Here is a 13418-nt window from a genome sequence, read left to right as displayed (position 1 = left end):
GCATTGTGTGGGGGATGCCAAGGAGGCAGCAAATCTGGCCTCCACATTTGTTGTAACCACTGTGGATTCATTCACTGTGGGAGATTCATTCCTTGGAGGCTGGATCTGCTGCGCCTCTGCATCCTGTCGCCTGAGGCAGTAGCCTCACCTTGCCTCATGGGTGGCTTACAGATGTGATAGATTAGTTCCTTGAGGTGTGTAGGTTTCAAAAAAGCATCACTCCGTGTTCCCTCAGGCCCCTGCCTAGGTTTTTAGCACCCACATCCTCATTAGTTTAGGTTTCTGAAAGAATTCTGTATCAATGTGTAACAAGAATGCACATACTCCACGAGTAAAAAATATAACAGCACAAATAAACAGATCTATGCCAAGGCAACTCAAAAGCAATACCATAAGAAAACCTAAGATCTCTATAAATTAAGCTCATTTGCATAATTTTGTCTTGCAAAATTTATTCTGCTCTACATAATTTATTCTGTTGGTAGGGGCGGGCAGAGAACTATGTCAGTTAGTGAAACAAGATCCCAGTAAGCCAAAATGCTCCTTCTGTTTCTCTGCACCATTTAATGGGGGCTGATAAATATGTTGGGTGATGAGGAATGGCTGATAAGGATTGACTACAAAATTAGCATTTCTTGGGAGGCGTTAAGAGAGTTTGACACACCCAACTACAAGTTCCTATAAATGTCACATGCCTTTATTGGAGATGTTTTTGTAGCTCAGCAGAGGATCTTAGCAGGATGAGGCTGTGTTCAGCAAATGCCTACTCAGTGCAAAATACAGAGAACCATTCCCCCCCCCCCCCGGGATGGAAGGATCTGCCAGTTTCGGTATGTATAATAATTACGGTGAAAGAGTATTTCTCCTGGTTTGGATGTCAGTGTGTTTGTGTCTATCCCTTTCTGGGGACATCATAATTAACTCCATAAGTTTTGGTTAATCATCATTTCCCATTATGTCAAAATCCTGAAATGATGGTTACCAAATTTAAAACAGTTCCATGTTGTTGTTGTTGTTATAATATTTGCTGGATTTATATACCGCCCTATAACCAGAGGTCTCAGGGTGGTTCACAGAAAAGATCAACATAAAAACCACAATACTGTGGTACCTCGTGTTATGGACAGGATCCGTTCCGGAGGCCCATCCGTAACGTGAAATGCCAGCAACTTGAAGCGCGTCTGCACAGGCGCGCAGCACGTTTTGGCGCTTTGCGCATGCGCAAAGCACAATTTAGCACCTCTGCGCAGGCACGAGCGGCAAAACCCAGAAGTAACCCATTCCGGTACTTCCATGTTGCCGCGGGATGTAACGCAAAAAGACGCAACACGAAGCGGACGCAACACAAGGTATGACTGTACAGTGGTACCTCGGGTTAAGAACTTAATTCATTCTGGAGGTCTGTTCTTAACCTGAAACTGTTCTTAACCTGAGGTACCACTTAAGCTAATGGGGCCTCCTGCTGCCGCCGTGTGATTTCTGTTCTCATTGTGAAGCAAAGTTCTTAACCTGAGGTAATATTTCTGGGTTAGCAGAGTCTGTAACCTGAAGCATTTGTAACCTGAAGCGTCTGTAACCCGAGGTACCATTGTGTGTGTGTGTATTTTATATATATATATAAAATCAGAATAAAAGCAACAACCCAACAACTCTCCCCCCCCCCAAAAGAGCCACATTTTAAAAGGACATCCATACTGTGTAACTAACCATTGTTTCCCTGTTTGAATATAACTGGAAAAACAATCAGGGCCATCTTACACATAGGCACTAGGGGTGCGGGGCACCCGGGTGCTAGGCTCTCAGGGGCGCCAGGCCGAGAGTCCGGGGCTCGAGAGTTGAGTCCAGGGGAGAGCCTGCCCGTCGGGCGGAGTGCCTCAGCAGACTCTTCTGCGGGCGGCTCTGCGCCCGAGTTCGGGGGAGACTGAGCCAGCGAGACACTGAGGCGGCTGGCCGGCTCCGCCCTCCTGCACAACTGGGACTGGGCAAACTGGGGGTGGGGGCGCCGGGCGGATCTTTGCACCCCGATGCTGCATATGCTTAAGACAACCCTGAAAACAATGGTTCATTGAAGGCTTCCTGGCTTACCAGAGTGTGCTAAGAAGGAAGAGGGAAGAGGCAATGCAAGGGCAAAGCACCTAAGGAAGAGGACATATCAGTTCATTAAGGTGAGATGGGATGGCCTGAACTGGGCCCTTGCTTTTCATGTGGAAGACTAACACTGCTGCCTCTTTGGAAATCCTGAAGAACGTCCTGCTTCTCCTTACCTGGGACCAGTTTGCCACAGGTCAGCATCTCAAAGCAGGGCCTGGTGCTATTTCCACCACCATTAAAAGCACACCTCTTTAGGACAGCCTCTCAGTCATTCTGGGGTCACCGCATGAATTCTCTCTTGCATTGGCCTCTGGGATAATCCAGAGCAGTTCACGTACCCTTTCCATCTGCCATTCCTGACTCTAAGTGATGCTCACTGTAAATATGTTCTATATTTTGAAATGTAATTGAAAAAGCATTAGGCTTAATTCACAGCAACCTTGCAAACATGCAAAAAAAAACAAGAACAAAAAAACCCACCAGATTTCCTTTTCCCTGCTAGCTTTAAGCAACACCACATAGTGCACTCTTTAGATCTATATAGTGTCTACATTTTAAAAGCTTTTCTTCTCTTAGGTTAAAAGATTGCACGAAGTACATGACAAATTATCTGCAAATAGACATGCTTCAATTCTTCTTTTAAAAAATACAGATTCTTCCTACAAACAAAATATAAGAGATTATGTTTCTATTTTTAAGTAAAGAATGAAATACCATGGTTTGCTGGAGGGGTTTAGAGGGTTGAATGCTCAGTATCACACCACCTAAACAAAGGATAAGTGAATTTGTCACACAAAAATAAAAGAACCCTCTGTTCCATTTTCCATTCCCTCCCCCAATGACCCACATGGCTGTCTTATTCCTTGTGTACTTGGAGTCTCGCAGTGCCCTCATTGTCATACACACACACAAACGCTTACACATTTATTCCCTGTGGGTAACACTGCATTAATTTCCCCTAAAATAGCCTGTCCTGTGTCGAGTTAAAAGCAAAAAGGGTGTCGGTTCTTTAGCTTAAAGACACACTAGGGAAAATACTGTAATTTATCATAGCGACTACTCAGAATTTAACCCTCTAAGCTGGAGCATTGGAAATAGGAGGATTTGCAGGATCCAGTGCATATGTAAGCACGTGCACCATATACAAGGTGCATCTCCACCACCACCCCCACCCCGCTCCACCCCATGCACCATGATTCAAGTGCAATCGAGAGAGACACAAGTGGGACGGCCAGTATTGGGGTGCTTGTTGGTTTTATTCTGATAGACGTAAAAGAAAGAGGCTTTGCCCTGTCAGACTTTCAATTGTATTACAGGGAAGCTTGCTTGCGTTGACTAAAGGAATGGATCGTATTGGAAAATGCAGACATTTGGAAGGCCAACATATAAAATTTGGCTGGCATGCCTTTGGTTTGTGAATGCTAAAGTTTATAAGAGTTTTACAGACCACATTATTAGGAAGTATTGATGCTTTTGAATTATGGTGCTGGAAGAGACTCCTGAGAGTCCCATGGACTGCAAGAAGATCAAACCTATCCATTCTTAAGGAAATCAGCCCTGAATGCTCACTGGAAGGACAGATCCTGAAGCTGGGGCTCCAATACTTTGGCCACCTCATGAGAAGAGAAGACTCCCTGGAAAAGACCCTGATGTTGGGAAAGATGGAGGGCACAAGGAGAAGGGGACGACAGAGGATGAGATAGTTGGACAGTGTTCTCGAAGCTACCAGCATGAGTTTGGCCAAACTGCGGGAGGCAGTGGAAGACAGGAGTGCCTGGCGTGCTCTGGTCCATGGGGTCACGAAGAGTCGGACACGACTAAACGACTAAACAACAACATCAAATTTGTATAGAGTTTGGGAGAAATATAAATACTTGCTGGAAAGAAAAACAGCTTTATGAGTGTCCCCCATTTAAGCAATTACAATTAAAAGAGTTAATATGGATAGAAAGTGGGCGACCTATAGGGAACTGTTGGACCTTACAGGGAGAGAACCCAGACTGAAACCGATGCAAGATGTAAGTAGCCAAGTTTCCAACTGGTTACAGTATCATCAGTTACATGATATGTTTAAGTTAGATTTTAAAAATGGGTTCCTGGACCAAAGCTCACAATTTGAAAGACAATTATTACAGAATAACAATAAGTTATTGTTCAAGATGTATAACTTCTTATTAGAATGGGAAACAAAAGACAAGCTAGTCAAAGCTTCAATGACACACTGGGCAATGGATACAGGACACAACATAGATTTAAACCTCTGGGGGAAACTTTGGAAGTATGATTTGAAATTTACTGCATATTACTCACTGAAAGAGAATGATATGAAAATGATTTACAGATGGTATTTGACCCAGAGTTGGCTAAGATGTATAAAGCAGAATCATATATGTGTTGGAAATATAAAGAAATGAAGGGAACATTTTTTTCATATGTGGTGGACATGTAAAAAGGTAAAAGAATATTGGGAAATGAGTTTTAAAAATGTTTAAAATAACTTTCCCAATATGACCAGAGTCCTTTTTGTTGGGAATAATCCAGACTGAAATCCTAAGTGTCAACAAAATTTATTTATGTATGCAACAACGGCGACTTGAGTTTTGTTAGCCTCAAAATGGAAAGTGAGGGAGGTCCCAGGCAAAGAGGACCGGCAACTTAAGATGGTAGAATATGCAAAGCTTGCAGGTTTAACATATAGAATAAGAGAGCAATAAGAACATATATTCAAAGATGAGTGGAAAATATTTACTGAGTATATGGAAAATACAGTGGTACCTCGGATTAAGTGCTTAATTCGTTCTGTAGGTCCGTACTTAACCTGAAACTGTTCTTAAACTGAAGCACCACTTTAGCTAATGGGGCCTCCTGCTGCTGCTGCGCCGCCGGAGCACAATTTCTGTTCTCATCCTGAAGCAAAGTTCTTAACCTGAGGTACTATTTTTGGGTTAGCAGTGTCTGTAACCTGAAGCGTATGTAACCTGAAGCGTCTGTAACCCGAGGTACCACTGTAACTGTACACAGGTGAAAACGCTTGGCAGCTTAAGATAAAATCAACAGTGTAATTAATGTTCGAGTGATATAAAAGTGGAGAACTGACTAAAATGGTTATAGCAAAATATGCAGGAATGAAAGATAACTAAAATGAACCAAGGAAAGAGGAGGGAAGTCGCTGGATATCTAACAGTATGTTAATGTTTATTTTAAGATGTGAAACTGAAAATTTAATAAAAAATATTTTTAAGAAAGAATGCATTTGCTCATTATTTAGTTATTTTAAGAATTTATATGCTGCCCTTCAAATATAAATATTTCTCAGGTGGCTTTGAGAGGAAATATATAAAAATACAGAAACAACAGAACAGTTGAATAAGCAGAAGCTCTGCCCTGCAGGTAGCTTTCCAAAGCCACCTTTTGTTTATTAGCTTTCAGCTGGACAATGCCCAAGTTTGAAATATCTTTCCCCAGATTCTACAGGCTACAGTGCTTACATCTGACGAACTGCAGGAAATGTGGTTTCTGTGAAGGATTCTGTAAATGCAGTTTGACTGCATTTGTATAGGACACTGAAGCTGCGTTTTCTACATAGCTCAGCTGGGTAGCTGGCTTTTAAGACAGCATTAAAAAGGAAAGCATAAGCTTAAAGTTTTAATTGGATTTATTTTCTTTCTTTCTTTTTGCAATGTAAACCATAATGTTATGGTGTTCCTGTGCTATTAAAAGAGGAACAGCAATTCCCGCTTGGAAGAAGATTTGGCATGAATAAGCTTGCCAAAACAAAAAACTGGCCTGTCCTACCACCTGAAGGACTAACAAATTTCTTATGGCACACCAGCTTTTTCCAGATGCCTGAGACGAGTTTACACTTGAGGACATTGACTCTAGCCCACAAAAGTTCAATCCACCTAGGAAATCTGTCAGTTTCAATTTCTCCGTTTTTCCCCAGTCTTCATGTCCTCCACATTTCCACGTCAGTTTGGGATAAATATATATATATTCTCATACATCAGCATTTCAGAATGAAATGTGCACGTTTGTCTGCAATTTTGCCTAATTGCACATTTTTGCAAAGCAGTTTCCCCTAGTATAATGTACTTTCATTGGTATATGCATTTTTTGCACTCTTTACCCTAGTACACACATTTTTCTGCACATTAAAAGACTGTAGAGCGGCATTGCAAAATTAGGAGAAGTGTGAGTTTCGAAGGATGGCTATTTTGGTTTGTGTGTTGTTTCAGAAATTGTGAATTAGGTAGATTTGCCTTTAAGGGCTCACCTGCACAGGTCCATGATTTGTAGGCACAGGTCTGAGCATGTTTTTTTGGGGGGGGGGTCCCCCACCACCTTTCCTGGGAAAACCCAGTTTACTGCTGAAATGATCCCTCCCTCCCCAGATTGACGTTTGCTCTGAGAACTGAACATGGGCTCTATCCCATGATAAAGAACATGATTTGCACAAAGAAGGCCCCAGGTGCAAACCATCTCCAGTTAAAACAAATAAAACAGGGAGCAGGGAGTGGCAGAGATCTCTGCCTGATCTCCTGAGAAAAACTGCTAGTCAAGAGTACCAACTGTCTTGGACATAATGATTGGCAGCTGAGGCCTTGCTGGTGGTGTTGCAGCCATGTGCTGCCCAATGGAGTTACCCATAGCAAGGTCTTTTCAGTGGTGGCTCCTTGTTTGTGGAATGCCCTCCCTAATGAGGTGCACCTGTCTCCATCATTATTAACATTCAGGAGGAATGTGAAAACATTCCTTTTTACCCAGGCATTTATGGTTGAAGGATACTGTTCCTAGCAACCTCGAGATTACTGGGTGGAGTAATGTTTTAAACTGAAAGTGCTCTTAGAAGGTTCTTTCACTCTAATTGTTTACAGAATGCCTTAACTGTTTTATAATGTTTTTTGTTTTTAGATTGTGGATTGGTTTGTTGCTCTGGGCTCCTTCAGGATGAATAGCAGATTATAAATTCAATAAATAAAGGAATACTGGGTTAGATGGAGCAATAGCCTACCCTAGTATAAGACGACTTCCTAAATTTCTCACGGCTGCAGATAAGACTGCTGTTAAAAGATCAGACTTTACTCTGAGTGTCCCTCCTTTCCCACATCTGTCCCCAACAGACCACTGTCCTTGATTTTTTTCCCCCACTTGGGAGATTCTTCCAAAAATTTCATTTGTGCCATTTGCTAGCGTCGTCGCTCTTCGAGGTTCAGCTCCCTCCCCCTGGGTCTCCAGAAGCTTAAGGAAGGTGAGTGGGTGGACGGTTGGATGCAAAGCATCTAAAGTGCACATGTTGGCAAATGCAGACACAAGGAGAGCACTGAAAAAGCACACCATGCACCGCGCTGTTTGCTGCTTCGCACATTTTTGCAACTGCTGTTGGTAACACATAGTGGGACAAAGTGTGTTTTGTTCGAGACTGTCTTGAAGCAAAACAACACAAACACTCTCTTGTCGTCTAACAAAAGTGGGTCTTCAGGAATGCATAATAACACAGATTAGGAGTGGAGGAGAAACTCAATTTTGTTTGCATTTTAATGAGAGACGTCTGAAACTAATATGTGGGAATGGGTCTATATTTTACTTATCAACCTGATCTCCCAGGAGAAAGTCACTATTATTTTAATTCACACAAGAGCAAAGTATAGGTGGAATCCCAGAGGGATGGGGGGGCAACAAATTTGCTTTCATTTGCATTCCAGTTAGAAACTAACTAATTCACATTTCTAAAACCAATACATGAACTGAAATACGCTTGTTGAAATTCACACTTCTCTGAATTTTGCGGTATGCACAAACAATATTTCCAAAAATACATACAACGTTAAAGCAAAAAATTATTGACAGTAATGTACAATGCATTGATGGGGAGATTGCTTGTAAAAATGAGTAAATCATAACTGCATAGAAAAATGTGGTTATTAGGACAAGATTACACTAAAATGGGTAAGGAGTTTTCATGATTTTTTTAAATTAAAAAATCACAGATTGCTGCAGAAATGTGGAAAATAAGATGAGAAGAATGAGAATGAGAGAAAGATTCGCCCAACCTTGGTGCAGAGGTGATTTTGGTATGAAAAGTGTCCCCATCCTCAGTTATCACTAAAGGTAAATGTAAAGGGACCCCTGACCATTAGGTCCAGTTGTGACCGACTTTGGGGTTGCAGTGCTCATCTCACTTTATTGGCTGAGGGAGCCGGAGTACAGCTTCCGGGTCATGTGGCCAGCATGACTAAGCTGCTCCTGGAGAACCAGAGCAGCACACGGAAATGCCATTTACCTTCCCACCAGAGTGGTACCTATTTATCTACTTGCACTTTGAGGTGCTTTCAAACTGCTAGGTTGGCAGGAGCAGGGACCGAGCAACGGGAGCTCACCCCATTGCAGGAATTTGAACTGCTGACCTTCTGATCGGTAAGTCCTAGGCTCTGTGGTTTAACCCACAGCGCCACCCGTGTCCCTCACTTATCACTATAATAGGCTAAAAACACACACACACATATACTATAGTATAAAAATGCATGCAGTTTATGAAAATCTTCAAAGAGGTCCTAAATGCTTCAGCAGCATAACAGACAGCAAACACCATCACTGCAGTCCATTGAAAACTGCTGCTTCTACCTGAAAGCAAAAAGAGGTCAGTGAAGACACCAGGTGGATCTCAGTGGGGAGAGCATTCCACAGTGAATATGTCCCCACTGCCCCCACCAACTGAATTTCCACCCACAGTAAGACAGCAGGAAGGGTCTCAGGAGATGAGTGAAGTTCCTGAGCTGATTCAGAGGGGAGGCGAAAGTGATGGAAGTACTAGGCTATGCATAGCTTTAGGTGCGGGTGGGGAAGGAAAAGCTTGCCAGCCTAGCTAGCTTTTTGAGAAATGTTCTGAGGGCCATATGCCAGTGGTGGGCGGGGCCACGGGCAAAAGTGGGCAGGGCAACAGATTAAATGCTCCTTTTGCACCATCGGCTTCTCTCTTCACATGCTCACACATTTCTGCCTTCCATCCAGGCAATCAAGAAGCGTCATCTGAGTCCCAGCCCAGCAAATATAGTCAAGGAGTGTGTGAAGCCAGGTCAGTGAGGGCTATGCCTTACGGAGAATACCAAGGACCAGAGGGAGAGGCCTGGGGGGCTGCATTTGGCCCTGGGCATGAAGTTCTTGACCCCGACCCGTACTTTAGGTTTACAATAACATTTTATTTTGCCATGAATTTATTTTGAATACGTACATAATTGTTGGGCTAGCTCAGTCACTAGAGCATCAGACTGTTAAGCTCAGGGTCATGGGTTTGAGCCTCACTTTGGGCAAAAGATTCCTGCACTGCAGGGGGTTGGACTAGATGGCCCTCAGGGTCCCTTCCAACTCTACAATTCTATAAATGAGATACTAATAATTGATACTTAGGCTTGAATCTAATTGAGTTCTGCTCAGAGAGGGCCCACTGAAATCAGTGGACCCAAATTAGACATGTCTGTTAACTTCAGTAGTTCTGCTCTAAATATAACTAGCACCAGATACAACCTATTGTTAATTTAAAGTAATATGTCATAAACGATATCATTGCTGATATATAATTAAATGAAATCCTTCTGTTTGATGCACTGATTAAGCTCAACAAATCAATCAGATCAGAAGGTGTTCCCACTGCAAAATAAACCTCCAAATTCACAATGTTTATCTCTCCCACAATAATATATATCCACTGCATTCGTGAATTCCAGTAACTTCAAACTCTACTTGTTTTATGATGTTATCATCCCATCGTCTCCAATCCCTTCCCTGCTTGTTTGGCCTCTATTTAGTCGTTTAGTCGTGTCCGACTCTTCGTGACCCCATGAACCAGAGCACGCCAGAGTTAAGCAGCCAGACTTTGTGAAAGTACGGATTTTTCCATGCCTGACATATTCTCCTACAGTATGAACTGCTGTCAAAAGACGAATGGTCATTTCATGATCTTCCCAGAGCAGCACTTATTTAATATAACCGAAGAATATTGACTAGAACTTTTAAATTGCTTTTTGAGAGCCTGTCCTCTGGAACAATTGGGCTGGCGATGCCTGCCTGGGTACAGTTTGTTCAGGCATTTCAGGACTGTTAATTTTTAGAGTGGACAGTTCAGTATTTTGCTTTAGCAGTTTGATACTGGATTTTTTAAATTTATTTTTTGCTGGCAGTGGGTTGTATCCAAGTAAGCCCTTCTCAGAGTAGACCCATTCATATTAATGGACCCAAGTTAGTCTACCCCGAGTAAGACTAGAATTGGCTACAACCCAGTATGTGTTTTCATTTGATTTATAGAATCATAGAAATGTTGGAAGGGACCACAATGACCATCTAGTCCAACACCCTGCAATGCAGGAATCTCAGTTTGTATTCCAGCCTTGTGATTTTAGGGTTTCTGCTTTGCAAACTGCTTAAGGTGACATCCAGTGCTACTCCTAACAGACATAACTAACAGGTCTATTAGTTTCACTGGGCCTTCTCCGAGTAGGACTTAGTTGGATACACACAACCCTTAAAGCTTTGAGAGGAGAGATGTTCCGCCCTTTGGAAAGCTCTGTAGCATTTAACTGTGGTTAATGAAAGCATCCTAAAGTTTTCTCCTTGTTAACAGGAATCAAAATCCCAAATCTAAAGACTTCAATCTTACACTAAGAGTAAGTCTCTTTGAACTCAGCAGGACTTCTAAATGCTCCTAAATGATGTACAGACAGAGGGGATTGCCATGCTAAATCCTAACTTGGCTCCTGCAGCTTGTCACGCGGTGGTGGGCTGGGGGAAGGGGTTGTCACTTAAATTCCCCCTTCAACACTAGCTATTAAAAAGCACTGGGTTAGCTGTGCATTTGGTCACTCTGTGCATCCCTCTTTTTTGAAAAATGAAAGCTTTCTCGCCTGTGCGAGGGTGATTGTGTTACCAGTGTAATCTGCTCCGGCATCCTGAACCAGCAGTTCATAACTTGTGCTGTGAGGTGGGGGCAGAGAGAGAAACTCAATACCCTCTTGTGCAAGATGGCTGTTGGCTAAGCCTGACCTTAATTTTTATTTAATTTTAAATGGGGGGGGGAGAGACGGATGACAACACACGACTTGAATGCAATTTATCATCATACAATGTGGACAGTATTTAATCTTGTTGAGTTGTATCCAGTGCCAATCCTACCTAAAGGAGACCCATTGAAGTTAATGGACATGACTAACAGTGTTCTGTTAATTTAAATAGGACTCCTGTGAGTAGAACCTTGTTGGAGTCAACCCATTTTCTTGATCCTTCTCCCAAATCTCCTGCTGCCATGTCAAGTATTTGCATATATGCCTGCCATTCCGTGCTGTCTTTTGGGGTTTGTCAACTTTGACCTTGATAAAGGTAAAGGTAAAGGGACCCCATACCATTAGGTCCAGTCATGGCTGACTTTGGGGTTGCAGTGCTCATCTCGCTTTATTGGCCGAGGGAGCTGGCGTACAGCTTCCGGGTCATGTGGCCAGCATGACTTAGCTGCTTCTGGCAAACCAGAGCAGTGCACGGAAACACCGTTTACCTTCCCGCCGGAGCGGTACCTATTTATCTACTTGCACTTTGACGTGCTTTCGAACTGCTAGGTTGGCAGGAGCAGGGACCGAGCAAGTCCTAAGCTCTGTGGTTTAACCCACAGCTCCACCCGCGTCCCTTGACCTTGACAGGCTGGTTTAAATCTGTGCAGCCAGAGCAATTTGCATTTCTGTTCTTCTCCTGCTTCAGTCAACAAAACAAAACAAAAAATTACTTGGGAAAACAGATTTTCAGATAGGGACCCCCAGGACGAACCAGAAGCCATCTAAGTTGGTGACCATCACTGTTATTATTATCTGAATTTTGAACCACTGTTCTCTGAATTTCTATGACGATGGATCATAAGGAGCCAAAACATACTGAATCAATAAAACTCTTCCTTATTTTTATTTCTGATGCTCGTTTTAGAACAACATTCCCTCCTTGCAAAAAAACCCAAAATGAAACAAAGAAGGAAAACATTACAAATATCATGGGGGCCTCTTCCCTGCCCATCTTGTCAGCCCTGAAATACCAAGATTGACCTAGGTGTAGATTAGTAATATAATAACACCCCACAAGAATCTTCCACTGCATTATGAGCTGACACCCCCCCTCCCCATCTCAGTTTCCACTGCATTATCAAATTGCTTTTCCTACCATATCCACATCCAGAAAAGCTCCATGGCTGTTGCCTAGTTAACAGCATCCGAAGAAATGCCACCTCCAATTGCAGACAAGAGAGTTTTTCACCTATCAAGTGTGCCACCGTGCACACCTGCCTGCAATTAATGGACAGACACACCATAAATGAGTCCATTTTGTTTCTCGAAACCTTTTGGCCTTCCTCATCATAACCTGTCCCAGAGGTCAAGCAAGAGTTTGAACTGCTACACACATCCAACAGATCACATATACATACCCTGCTTTCAGATTTAAAAATCCACAACCTGTTTAAAGAACTTGCACCTAGCTGGAGGTTCTAGTTGTCTAAAGCACTGGTTTCGAATTGGTGGGTTGGGACCCACTACCAGGTTGCAGCCTGACCTAACAGTGGCGTAGCGTGGGTTGTCAGCTCCCGGGGCAAGGCAAGTAATTTGCGCCCCCTAACCCATGGATTTGCACCCCCTAACCCGTGGATTTGCGCCCCCTAACCCTAACCCCCAGATGTTGCGCCCGGTGCGGCCGGCCCCCCCTGAACCCCACACGCTACGCCACTGTGACCTAAGGTGGGTTGCAAAAAGCAGTACTGTATTTTTAAAAATTAAGAAATGGGTCCCCAAGTGCACCTTTGGGTTATAGATCCCAAGTCCTGAATAGCAGACAGATTTCATTACAGAATTGTTATTAGCAGTTGGCACCACCAGGGAAGGACTTTTGAGCAGAGTCCAGGGCCTCCACTCAGAATGAAGACTTTGAGAGCCCCAAACACAGCTGGCTTAGCACTTTTCAAAGTAATACACATTACAATCTAAAAAGCCACACACCCCCCACCACAAAATAGTATTAACCCCATTGCTATTATCATGTTTACATCGAAACATATCCCAACCTCCAGGGTCCAGGGAGTTAAGTTTGCAAAAACATTTGCTAGAACACCCCCACCTCCCCAGGGAAGTCAAATGTAAATGAGGATGGGATCCATAGAAATTAATTGACCTAAGTGGATCAGCTCCAAGTAGCACTAATATAGGACACAACGGAATGTGACTATAATAATTGCTATATGGACCATTAGTTTATTATTAGAAGCGTAAATGTAGCACTGCTTCCCTTGTCCCGTCTGGCACTGGTTTACT

The 13418-nt window shown here is 43.0% G+C and overlaps 1 protein-coding gene and 1 long non-coding RNA gene across 2 annotated transcripts in view; both read right to left on the bottom strand.

Moving 5' to 3' along the window:
• Positions 1-13418, bottom strand: part of GABRD (gamma-aminobutyric acid type A receptor subunit delta) — a 33274-nt gene that overhangs the window by 16467 nt on the left and 3389 nt on the right. The window lies entirely within an intron of this gene.
• LOC309347106 lies at positions 11131-12866 on the bottom strand. The gene is made up of 3 exons (XR_014158856.1): positions 12844-12866; positions 11764-12666; positions 11131-11447 (listed from the first exon to the last, which is right to left on the bottom strand). It is a non-coding gene; the product is annotated as an uncharacterized lncRNA (long non-coding RNA).

The sequence above is a fragment of the Podarcis erhardii genome, assembly GCF_964252035.2.
Source record: "Podarcis erhardii genome assembly, chromosome: 7".
NCBI classification, from domain to species: Eukaryota; Metazoa; Chordata; class Lepidosauria; order Squamata; family Lacertidae; genus Podarcis; species Podarcis erhardii.
The sequence above is the reverse complement of the archived record's forward strand: the minus strand, read 5'-3'. Positions and strand labels throughout refer to the sequence as shown.